Raw genomic sequence first — 14,038 nt, forward strand, 5'->3', positions numbered from 1 at the left:
GTATATTTTATTTGTATTTTGTGTTTTGTATTTTGTATTTGTATTTATTATTGCTCTAACTTGTTCTGTGAAGCACTTTGGCATACCTGTGGTTTTTTAAATGTGCTATATAAATAAAATTGTATTGTATTGTATTCTGTCACAACAAAAACCTTGGCTTGGGCTTAATGTACCTTTTTTTCCACAAGCACACACCTTACTTTATACACTGGAAGTGGGAGATTGAAGGATATCATTTCATTTTTTTAATCCACTCCCACTTATATTAGTTATTTACTTGGTGCACACACATATTGTCTACATAGGATTCCTGCAAAGGCGCATGTGCCTTTTAAGTTATCTCCGAACACTAATGGCATGGTGCTCTAAAACACTCAGCTTAATACTGTATCTTAGACATCTTAATCTTCACTAACAGACCAGAAGCTCTCATGTTGTTTGGTTTTGAATTATCAATATTCATTATATTCTGAATTCTCAGGGATACCCACAGACAGATGAACAAATAGCTTTAGATGGCTTACATATCTGTAAGTCCATCTGAAGCAGAGCCCTACAGAATCAACCACTTTTCTTGGAGAGACACAATAATTTATGTGAACACACATGAAAAGTATCAACCAATTAGTGATGGGATTCCCGGCTCTTTTTAGAGAATGGGCTCTTTCGGCTCACTAAAAAGAGCCGGCTCTTTCGGTTCCGAACCGGCTCTTCAAGTTGTTTTGTAGCTTTAATTAATTTATTAATAACAATAATACAAAATTATGCACAAAAGGGATTACTAATGTAAAAAAAAGTGGTTTTATTTATATATGTTTATATATAAATATATGCAATGGCCCCTAGAGACACAACACGTACAAACTCCAAAGCACATTTCTAGCATGAACTGAACTTCCAAAACAGAGCTACCTAGATCACTTAAATTACACAATTGAAAGCATATGTGTATTGTTTGTGTATTTATACACAAGCATTCATATATATAGTCAAATAATTAAAAAAAAAAAGTTCATTTACCTGTTACTGCCACACACCAAATCCGGTCAGTGGTACTTGCTGGCTTGTGTAGCCACTAAGTAACAAAAGCTCAACATTGCGCCTAGCATCCTGGAGCACTTCTGTTGTCTTTTGTACGTGTTTTGAGTTTTTATGTGCTTCTGAGTTTTTACGTATTTTGGAGTTTGTACGTGCTTAGGAATTTGTACGTGCTTAGGAGTTTGTACGTGTTTTGGAGTTTGAATGTGTTTTGTCTGTAGGGGCCATAAATATAAATATACCTTTATTTATTCACTCCACATAAAATGTAATAAATAAATAAATCATATATTACAAAAATCAACTATTCGCATTTCAACTTTTAACTATTTAAATTTTCAGCTTTTTGAAACAACACAAAACACTGCAAACCACAACACAATTAAATATAAATTATAATATGAAAACAAAAAGAACATGCATATTCTCTGTCATATGGACCTGCATGAATAAACTTTCTGAATCCTTTATCATCTGCAATTGAAAATAGTTGTGGATGATTACTATACCTTTCTAATGTGACGTTGTTGTCCCTGGCTCTTTCTGTCTCTCCCTCCTGTTCTGTTCCTGTGCTACTGAGTGTAACTACCGCCCCTCCCCCCTCTTCCCAGCGTAAAGCACAAGGCTCGCATGCTGAGTGAAGCGGAAAAAAAATGCGAGAGAGGCTGAGAGAAAGAAAAAAAAACCTCCACGGCTCGCGATAAGGAGCCAGCTCGCGTCGTTCACGTCTGTTTATAGTTGGTTAGGGCTGCTATGATTAGTCGACTGTCAAAATCGTCAACGAGTGATTTAATAGTCGACGCGTCGTTTGAAGCTTTGTAAGATCACAAAAGACGCAGGAATAAGTAGTAGGATTTAAGAGTGTAATAACGGACTGAAACAGAAGATGGCAACACTGCATGTACAAGGATGCCAGCTGCCGTTAAACCCCGAAGAAGAAGTAGCTCTGTCCCAGAATTCATAGCGCAGCCCAGCTCAGTTTCCAACAATGGCGGCAGCTAGTTAGTTTTAATATTACTCTTATTATTCTTTCCGGGTCACAAAATAAACCTTTAACATATTTTCAGGCGAGAATGTAGCTGTGTAAACTTCAAATATCTGCTCAGTTTATCAAGACACCGCATATTTTCAAAAGCGCTCCGACGTTTTCGGAGACGTCTGTTACCCACCAGCTCGAGCTAGCCGGGGGCTAGGCTCACTAGAGCCTGTGAGAACACCGGACTCCCGGCAAATGGTTTTCAAACCCACCACCGTCTTTCGCTACTCAGGTTAAACATACAAAAGTCACTTAGATAACTTAAAATGTTATTGTTTGGCTTTTTTTAGTATTTTATTTGTTCCTGAGTAAATCGGTTTGGCTGAGATTAAAGTTATAGTTTTTACACAGCTGAATAAACGTCAAGCAGACAACTGGTTATCAGAAGTGTGAGATGCTCGAGAATATACTCCAATTTCCTGTTATATTTTAGATAGCAAGGAGCAGATGGCTGCGTTTATTAAACTCCACCGAAACAATCTGCAAATTTCATTAAAATTTAATAAACTATCATCTTGTCTTTATTTTTAGTTAGCACATACCTTAAACCAGTGGTCCCCAACCTTTTTTGCTCCACGGACCGATTTATGCCCGACAATATTTTCACGGACCGGCCTTTAAGGTGTCGCGGATAAATACAACAAAATAAAACTAGTACCGGTACCGAAAAAAAGATTTATTCATAACACACGTGAAAAGACCCAGGAAAACCGAGTAAACAATAAAAACGATAACAAAATAACACTGAAAACCGATAAAAACCCTGAAAACTATACATTTCACACCTGAGCCTCAACTCTCGCGGCCCGGTACCAAACGACTCACGGACCGGTACCGGTCCAAGGCCCGGGGGTTGGGGACCGCTGCCTTAAACACTTAAAGCTGTAAGCTAATGATAGTTATATAAGAGCAGATGCATGCTGGTGCAATAAGTTGTACGTTTTACGTCCAATGGATGCATGATCTGATTAATCGACTAATCGCGAAGATAATTGGTGACTAGTCGACTATCAAAATAATCATTTGTGGCAGCCCTATAGTTGGTCCACTCTAGACCTCCCCATCATTTAAATATAAAGAAATTTGTTTTCTGACAAATTATTAAATAATTCAAAAACCTGCAAGCTGATTTGTTACAAGAGCAATGTCTTTACAACAAGTGTTGCTGGAAGAGAGATCAACTGAGAAAAATAATAACAAAACACATTTAACCAAGTGTAACTGTTACGACGGCGTCAGGGAGGGAGTAACATACACGAGCCCCCCAACACAAAACTGAGTAAAGCAAAAGGTTTTAATTACAAACTTTAAACAGAAAACCGACAGGGCTGTGCAACAGACCACTGGGCAGACAATTATTACATAAAGAAAGAACAGTCACGAGTAAAAGTTAAAGGGTAACTAAGGCAGGCTGGCCGCACACAAAATAAAAGCTAGGGTTTTAACTAAGGCAAGCCAGTGTCACAAAATCCTACTCACAGCCAGCTAGCAGCTCAAAACTCTAATCAGGCTAAGTTTAAAGCATGCACCAAGGTTCGACAAAGTTCAGCAATATGAATAAGTTCAACAAAGATCGACGAGGGAGGCACGGAGGGCAAACTGCATGTTCAATCCTAAGCAGCAGCTACTGAGTGAAGGACCTCCAGCCTTTTGTAGCCACAGGTGGGTACGATCAGCCACTGATTGCCTCTTGGAGCATCATGGGATCCCGGGGCAGCCAATCGTCCGTGTGGTCTGGCACACTTCATTCTGCATAAGAGAGGCTTGGCACGGGTCTCCCAGTAACCAATCACACACGAGTCCTGGAACACATTGATTTACCTAGAGGAAGGCGGGGCCACCGGAGGCCGTAACAGTAACACATACTGGGAATGTTTGCTCACTGGTATGTATAGTGTTTGATTGTAAAGGGACCAGGCTGTGTTTGAAGTGCAAAGCAATCTGTCAAAATACTTTTCTTCTTTCCCTTTCTTTCAGTGACAGGTTCCTTGCTGTAACAGTTATGCAAATTCATTGCTGTGCAAATGATAAATATATTCGTACACAGCTAACCTTCATCATTAATAAAATAAAATAAAAAATACATTTACAAAGCACTGACTTAGCTCTGAAATAATGTACATAGTACAATCCACTCCAGACTGGGATCAACATGTTTTTGTTTTGTTTTTTGTTTGTTTTTTTCAATAAGATTAGACATGTTGGAACATTATCTATGAAAGCTGCAGGTCTATTGTGTACATTTTCTGAACAGAAAGTAGCTACAGTTGCCTTTATAAGACATTCGTGCTTTGACTTTTTTCCCCCTAACCGCTAGAAAATGGCTATGAAATCATATGAATTCCAGGGTTTTCTTCCTAAATTTTCGTCCTATGAGCTGATCTTTCTGCATGTATCATACAATATGACTACAAATCGAATAGTTTGAAGAAATTAAAATTTAACCGTGGGACATGAGCACTACTTGCTAGTTGGAAAAGTTAAACTTTGGTGAGGAACATAAAAGAAAGTCTGAATTCTTGGACAACATAGTCTGTTTTGGTGAAATAATTTTGCTTTGCTCAAAAGGGATCTCCATAGTAAATGCTAAAGATGTTGGGTTACAATTTTAGATATGAAAGCCTGTAGATACACCAAGACACTGGGTAACAAGAAGTAGGACTCTTCCCACATGATTTCATTTTTTACTCACGATTAACACAGCAGGTCCTCAGGAAGAAATAAGCATGCAGGGGCTTTACCTGACTTCCATCAAGTAGAACACCTCAGGGCATATTAAAATGAAACGTGTGGGAACACGGCCCACTCAACAACGAGCAGTTGAAAATAACTGTCTCTGAGAGATAGCAGGTAGTATATTGTTACATTTTAACTACATGTACTAACGTTAATAAACGTTTTGCGCTTTTATCTTTTTCAGCCATCATCACAGAGCTCTACTCTCTGTAATACTAAAACTTACTCCAAGTAAAAAATAATCCAAGTAACTAGAGAGAAAAATGGGATTTTCACAACTTAAAGGCTTTTGCAGGTGATTCATTGTGGTTTAGCTTGTATGAACTGTTTTAAGTAAGACTCTTACTGTTTCGCAAATCTTATCATGACTTGAGCAATGCCGCAAAGTTGGAAACCATAGCATCCATGTTTTTGTCTTCGCTGTTTTCTTTCTCTTCTCCTTTGCCATTTTTTTTGAGAAAACACTGAGCTGGTAGCAAGACTGCTTTATTTCAATATATTCATGTACAGAAAATTCAACAAGGAACAAGGAAACAAAATCACATTCTAATAAGAGATCAACCATGAAAAAAGAAATCATTGTAATTCTCATACACACACAAAAAACATGTTGTTACAAAGTACTGATGATGCGTCAGAGCAGAGAAAAACTTGCTCTTAGTCATGAGGTTCCTTGTCTGCTGTGGCCTAAGGTTCAGTGAGTAGAAACGTTCCTTTAACACACTGTTTAGTAGGAAATTGTTAGGATGCCCGGGTCGTTGACCCAGAGGTTTGAGTTTACTATATTATTTATCATTTCTAGTCTTTGGTTTCTTTGTTTGTGTTCTATCTTATGGTTTACGTCTCGGTTCCCTCTGTTGCAGTGCCTGCGTGTGAGTCTGTGTCTTTTGTTCAGTCTGTGTTGTTTCCTGTTTTACTTTGAAAGTCCGTGTCTCATGTAAATGTGTCTGGTTTTGCTTCCTTTGTCTTGTTAGGCCTGATTTGCCCCAGCTGTGTTTCCCTCCTGTTGTCCATTCCCTGATTGCTCCCTCTATGTATTTAAGCCCTGTGTTTCAGTTTGTTGGTGTTGTGATCTACCCTAGTCTTGCTGTCTGTTCTGGCTGTTTGCGAGTTCAGGTTATTGGTGTTTTGAGTTTATTATTTGTATTTCCAGTTTTGCTAGTTCTGTTTGCCTCCTAGCAATAAATCTGAGTCTTTCGCTACTCAGGTTAAACATACACAAGTCACTTAGACAACTTAAAAATGTTATTGTTTGGCTTTTTTTAGTATTTTATTTGTTCCTGAGTAAATCGGTTTGGCTGAGATTAAAGTTACAGTTTTTACACAGCTGAATAAATGTCAAGCAGACAACCGGTTATCAGAAGTGTTTGAGTTTACTTTCTGCCTCCGAGTGTCTGCACATTGGGTCCTCCTTACCACCACTCCTGCCTGCACACAGCTTTCACATGACAGAAATAAGCTGCAGAGCTTACCCCTGCCCTCCATGTATGCCAATTCAAGTTCAACTGAAGCATGACAGGTTTATATATTATGTATTTTGCATGTGTTTGAACGTGTGCTTTTGTCTTGAGGTTTGCTAAGAGCACATTTAGACAATTCAAGATGTACTGCTCCTCTTTCCCTAGTTCACTATCACTGTTTATCCACATCCTTTAAATAACACTCCCACACATTTGATCAGCAGATCAGTTTTATTTCCTTATTTAACTTCTCGGTTTTTTGAGGGTTTTTTTTTTTCCCTCCAACTCCTTGTTTTTGTTCCCCAACACTGTTTGCGTTTGCCAAGCTGTCCCCTGGGTAAAACTGTCAAAAAGAAGCTTAGAAAGTAGCTTTAACTGAGTTCCTGTCTTGTTGTTGTTGTTGCCTACGCTGCTGTTGACGTTCTTCAACGGTTGAGGTCACGTTGTTTTTGTCACTAGGTGCATTGTTTTGGTTTTGTTTTGAGCAACTGTGGGACACACAGAACTGTCATTGTGTTGTCGTTTACAGCTGAATATTTCATAAAATAACCACAAAAAAGAATATGAAGTAGTGATAATCAATGAAGAAAGTCACATACATAAACAAAAATAAGTCTCCTATACCAATAAGGTATGAGAGATTCATTTGGGGGGTTGCATTTTAAAATATCTTATACCAGTATGACCGTACCATATTCTTTTGCGTACCCAGTTCAGTGGAAACAAAAAACTGGTGCCAGATTGGTTGTCACTGTAACTATGGACACAGTTATCTGTAAATACAGTGTAATGCATACACACAAGCACAGAGAGAGAGGCTTCCATCCTATGGCAAACACTGATCAGTTTACTTCATTGTTTTAATTGTGCAAATTGTGTTTATGTTAATTGAAATATGTTACTACAGATATATATTAGGGGTGCAACGATACACAAAATTCACAATTCGGTTCGATACTTTGGTGTCACGGTTCAATATTTTTTCGATACAAAAAAATGTTCATGCCTTTTTAATTTGTCATTTATTAAAATTATAAATATATATTTTAACTCAAAAGTAATGTTGCTGAAACAACAAAATAATAATTAAAAAAAACTATCTGATCGAGAAATCACTCATCCTTGGAAAAGAGAGTTTATTACAGAGAAATGGCTCTTTCCAAAATATACGCTTCTTCTGGGGTATATTCTCAGCAGCATATTAAACATTTCAGGTCCCCATAAGGAGAATCATGTGCTAACGGATGTCTAAATGACTCGGGTAAAGTTTGTAGCATGCGTGCTTGTTGTTTTTGTCTGCTTCCACTTTGCACTAGGATGATGTCGGCGGAAATGTGCAGTCATATTCGTTGTGTTCCCACTAGTGCTGTCAGCATTAATCTTGTTAAAATGACATTAATGCCATAACGCAGCAAATCTCTGTTAACGAGTTAACAGAGATTTGCCAGAGTTAACGGATCGCCCCGTACGTGGGGCTGGACGGCGTCAACACGTTAACAAGCAAGCTAACTGCGCTACCGCACTAGTTCCCACCAATTGAGCATTGCGTGGCACATCCGACATACTGTTTTACTTTTGTCCATGACGCGCTTACCTTCAGGGTCATGCTTCACATGAAAATTAAGATAGTTCCAAACTCCTGATCTGAATGAGGGTGGGGGAGGTTCAGTTTCGGGTAGCGTTGAGGCAGTTGCCATGTTGCAACGAGCTTAGCTTCTGTCTTGCTAGCTTGCGCTATGCTCAGTGGATCTGCACTCGACAGTGCAGCCTAGGCGGAGTAGTCGGACGCAGATCCACTGAGCGCTCAACACAGACAGCATTGTCAGAAGAATAGTTGATAAAATAAAATAAAAATTTGTATTGTTCGATACATATGCGTACCGAACCGAAAGCACTGTATCGAACGGTTCAATATCGATACGAGTATCGTTGCAACCCTAATGTATACATATAGTCCTTGAATACATGAAGAAAGAAACAGACATTTGTTGTGGAAACACATCACTCACATTGTCTTCACACCTTGGCTGTTGATTGTTTACCTAAATCTGTGGAACTGGTCTGTTTTTGTAATCCTCACAGTGAACTGCACCTTGCTTGTTACTTTATTGGTTACTTCCTCTTTCCTGATTGTGAAGTGGGATGTATGAGGAATAATGAAAAACCATGTCAAAATAGCAGAATTATTTCCACATAAAACATATACAACTTAAAATAGACTTTAAACCACAGTGTGGTGTCTGCGGCGGCTACCACCTAGCGTGTAATTGTACAGGATGGGCCATTTATATGGATACACCGTAATAAAATGGGAATGGTTGGTGATATTAAAGTCCTGTCTGTGGCACATTAGTATATGTGAGGGGGCAAACTCCTCAAGATGGGTGGTGACCATGGTGGCCATTTAGAAGTCGGCCATCTTGGATACAACTTTTGTTTTTTCAATAGGAAGAGGGCCATGTGACACATCAAACTTATTGGTAATGTCACAAGAAAAACAATGGTGTGCTTGGTTTCAACGTAACTTTATTCTTTCATGAGTTATTTAAAAGTTTCTCTTTGTTCACAGCCATTGACATGTCGAAGAGGTTAACACGTGAAGAGCGGATCGAAATTGTGTTGATATCTGGTGAACGCAGTAACCGGGTCATTGCAGCAGATTTCAATGCAAGACACCCTACGAGACCACCCATCTCCCATGCTACAGTCAGCAAACTGCTTGCTAAGTTTCGTGAAACTGGTTCAGTGTTGGATTTGCCAAAATGTGGACGCAAGAAAACTGTCACTAATGAAGAAACATCAGTGGCTGTCCTAGCTTCATTCAGCAAGAGCCCATAGCGTAGCACTTTCTCATGTTTGGGAGAAGTGAAGATGGGTCCAAGATTTTCAATTACAATTCCATTAATACATTGGGAACAAAATTGTTGGGGGCATAGATAAGAACGTCAACTTGTTTCTTTTTTTTTTTCATTAATTTTTTGTATTTAGTCAGATAATTGGCTTCCATCCACTTACTGCTTCTAGTAAGTGTGACCTGTTTGTTAATTTGTTATAATAACATGTATATATTATCTCGCTTAGTGCACTTTATGTGTATGAGTATATTTACTGTATATAGCAACCAAGAAAAAAGTGTAATTATCTTTTTTATATGTATTATTATATTTAACAGTTTAAAAGTAAAGACTTCTTGAAATTCATATTCAATTCAATATTCATCTATAATTCTGAAAATATTTTTTGAACCAATTGTTTTGTCCGCTGCATTTTCTTTAGTAATTGTGGAGGAAATGGTAAACATGGCAAAACGTAATACCCCATATAGATTGTTTAAGCAAAGAAACAGTTGTCATGTCTGTCTGTATCTGTTTCTACAGTTGAGTCCCTGTAGTATTTACTGTGAGGTGCTCTGTAGTCAGCTTTTTGGGGAAGGAATTTTTGCTGTGTGGGACTGTAGCTATAGTTTTTGTTTGTTTGAAATACTACAAAGGGCTGAATCAGTAAGCGAAGGAGAGATCTGGTGAACTGCCTAAGGGAAAGGCTGCAGTACAATACAACAATAGAACTCGGGCAAATGGCCCAGGGGCTGGAGAATGGTGAAACAAGAGACCCTAGTTGAGTAGCCTAAGGACAGCAGAGGAAGAAGACTCCTATTGGGAAGAGGTTTGTGGAACAGGTGGATTGAGCTGTTTTGTGGGCGTCCAGAATGCAGGACAGATGGGTGGTGACACTCTGTTGGTCTGCAGTGGAAAAGGGAAAACCTAAGCCCCATGCACGGGGCTGAACAATGTGCCGATTTCAGCTTAGTGACTATACCATGCTGCATCATCTTTGAGGAGTAAACAGTAAGTCATCTGGCTTGGGTATCTTGAATCTCAGTTGAACAGGCTTTCTAAACCTTCACAGAATGATGCTAATGCATATGCTCTACAAAACTGTGAAAGTGTGCCAAACATTCAGATCTTTCGAGGGGGAAGCTTGGTAAGATTATTTTGTTTGCGTCACTCATAAATTTTATTTGAATGGCTGAGGCACCATGTTGTAATTGGGTCTGTAGCTTTAAATAGTATATGCATGTTGGGACCACTTTAGGAAGGCAAGCAGGAGGTTAACAGCAAGACCAGGATGCCTGAGAACAGACGACAGTGAGTGGCGGTATGAAGAGTGGTAGGTCAAAGGCCAGCTGGTCAAAATAAATAGGGTTGAGACAGGCAATATGGGAGCCCTGTGAAATAGCAAGGCACTTGTTCCACACGCTAAAAAAAAGCTGACAAGCATTTTTCACACACATTTCCAGTAGAAAAAAAATCAATCATGTAACTATCAAAATATAACTGGCTATATTTTTTTAACAAGACATCTGAAGACATCTTAACATCTCAAGTACTCAAGTTGCTCCATAAAGTTGTTTAATGTGTTACAGCCCATCTGCTGTGAAAGTTAATCTTTCTTGCATTCCAATTATTTCTGAATCTGTGCTGCAAACTCAAACATTTAAGCCTCATTCAGAAAGGATTAATATTCCAGTGGGAGGTGGACCATTAGATTTATGAGGAAAATCATGTGACCATTTGTTGCACAGAGCTCAAACTACATGATTAGTTAAGGCATTTGTTCTCTTTTTTTATTTGTATTTAATCTTTGTTGAAACTCATAGATTATTATTTAACACTATGGTTTAGGAATAATGTGAACTTATTCCCATACTAAATATTTATCAGTAATTATATGAACATGAATGTAACTTAAAACTTGCTGATGGAGGGTTTATGGTTGTCATTGATTTTGGTTGCTGTCAGTTTTAGGTAGTCAGACCTAACAAAAATAAGCAAACAAGTAAAAATTAGGGTTTAAACAATGGATGGTCTTATCACCAGCACATTGGGTGTCTGAGTTGTCAAACAAGTCAATGGATGACAGGGTAGTCACTTACTGTCATACCAGCATGTAATTTGAACACACCAAATGCCACCATATAATATGATGCTTTGAGGTCAAGGTCAATTCATCTACTTCTGTGAAACCAGTCTGGTCAGAAACTAATGATTTACTCTAAACTTCTTTGAGTGGAATAATTCTGCACATTCTTTCGACAATCCCAAAGCTTTTCTTTAGATATTGGCTGCCTTGTTCTGTTTTTTCATAGTTTCATCTAAAGTAATGGCAACAAACTGTATGCTTTTTGCAAACAGGTTGCTAGTAACAAAGTGTCTAAAGATACAACTTAAAACCGACTCTTTCTTAAGTAGTTTCATACAACACTAGTTTATCACTTAAGTTAGAAACCTTTTTAATGCTTGCATAATTCATAGACCAAGGTTAGGTAGCTTAACAAACCCCCCCCCCCCAAAAAAAAACATTCCTCTGTAATGACAATGCATGAAGCTAATGTCCAAAGAAATGTTTTTATAAAACCCTTCAGATCTGGAGAAATATTGCTCAAAACCACTTTAAAAGATTACAGAAATGTTTAGCTCTTTGGAAACAAAATATAAAAAAATGAGGGTTGACTCAAATCTTTTCCACAGTACTGTACTTTGGTTGATATATTTTTTAAAGATCAGTAGGCCTGGCATTAAATACACTGCACATGGACATAGTTAAGCACATTATACTGTATATTGTTTGAGTGAAAATTGAACACTATGTGTTGCCAGTTGTAATATTAATCTTTCTAGTGCAAGTGACTGTTAATGTCTTCAAACCTTTGATGGACAGAAACAGTGTTAGCAGCTCCACCTTTGCTCAGAGAAAGGAGAGGATATATTACAGCAGTGAAATTGCACCCGAGGCACAATGGCATTCTCAACTTCATTTGTCTCTAGCATCACGCGGAGAGCATGACAGGCATCCAGCAGATGGTGGCACATTGTGGTGAAGCATGTAGAGCAACCCATGATTCTAGTAAGTCTCTGCGCTTCCAAATAAGAGGGTCCTTATTTGATATATGATTCATACGAGAGGTTAAAGCTTACTTTATCATGTTTTCCACTGTGACATTAAATACAGGTTTTAAAAGATGAATCCAGCTTGTTTAATAACCCCTCCAAGATATCCATATTTTCTAATATTTTTAATGATAAACACCTACATACTTAAATATCCTTCCGTACAATAGTTTATATTGCATGTTATGTCTTGTAACAATATTTCCTTTTCCTTTCAGCTCATTTGATTTTGTTATTCTTCAACGGCTTAACACCCAGTCTAGTAATAATAGTAGTTTTACAGCAAAAAGAAAAAGAAAAAAAAAAACACATGTAGAAGACCAATATTGTTTCCCTTCTCTTTAGCAGGTAGTTATTTTAACCCCAACTGTAATCTAAATATGCCCAAACCATAATACATACTTTAAGTACCCAATATCATGCCTGACCTTCAGATGACTGATTTTCAGCACCTGTGAACAATTTTGTTTTTTGTCTGTGATAGGTTTGTAGCTTAAACCTATTCGCTGGAATGTTCAAGATAATTTAATTACACAGCAAAGCAAGACACGAGTAGGCAAAGTTCTTTATGTTTCTCGTGCACGGGAGAGAACTGGACAAACGGAGTTCCTTCACTCGACCCCAGTTGCTCTCGTCTGCTCCCCCGTAACACTGCTTTTATTGAGGTTACATGAATATACATAGGTTCATTAACATATGACGTCTGCATACAAACAAAGAGTACCTTGCCTGTGTGTTGTGTAAGTGTGTGTGTGTGTGTGGGTGGGGGGGGGGTCAAGATGTGACCCTGTGAAGACTCCCCAAAGCTAGAGCCAGGAGTCTAGCAGTCCATCTAAACAAAAGGCTCTTAGCCTAAAACTGGCATAGCTACGTTTATCCTACCATAAAACAATAAGACAAGGTATGACCTATCCCATGCTCCCAGGATGTAGGTGTGACTGCCAGAACACTCTGGAATGCACACAAAGCCTTTGCAGACTATTAAGGATCACACATCCTGTCACTACACAATCGATTATACACCTCTAAGCATATATGGTTAAGTATTTCTAAGCATAAATGACAATAAACAATACAAATCTAACAGTCTGTCTTTTTCTTAACTCCTGTTTTCCATCTTTCTTGGATAACAGAACTGCACATCATGGTCCATCATGACTGCTTGTCACCAGCAATAGTATGGCTACACCCTTTCCTTGAACTTTTTGTCTCCATTGCGGCAGTTTCCTTAATATTCATGCCCTTCTTTCATCACTTTTATCCAACCACACCCGACTCAATCGAGATAATGACCTAAAGTATTTCCCTATTTTTTCTCTTTTTACCTTTCCTTCCTGAATCCCTGCCCCTATCCCCTCCCTTTGGCTCCATAATAAGTGTTTTTCGGTTACCATCTTCTCCCCCCCCTGACTTCGGGTTTCAAATTGATCTCTTCTTTTTTTCTGTCCTTTTCCCATCCTCATTTAACTCTGTCTTTGAATTCTTATGAAACATCGAGGAACAAAAGAATGTTGTAATGTGCTTTTGTTAAAATGGCTAATAAAGGAGTGGCCATTCTACAATAATAAACGCCACTCTATTTATAAAGTTGAAGAAATTTCTTTTTTCACTCCCTTCTATCCTCATGCATAACTGATGTTCTGCATGGTTTTCCTTTACACTGTATTAACTGACACTACCAGTTTACACTGTGAATCTTATTCAGTGCAAGCACAGAAAGATTGCATCATTGAGAAAGTAGACCTATCTTTTAACTAGATACTGAGTGTTACATATAATATGAGCACATATTATTGTAACCCTTCCTTGTTGGTGTAGAA

The sequence above is a fragment of the Maylandia zebra genome, linkage group LG5 (assembly GCF_041146795.1).
Source record: "Maylandia zebra isolate NMK-2024a linkage group LG5, Mzebra_GT3a, whole genome shotgun sequence".
Taxonomy (NCBI): Eukaryota; Metazoa; Chordata; class Actinopteri; order Cichliformes; family Cichlidae; genus Maylandia; species Maylandia zebra.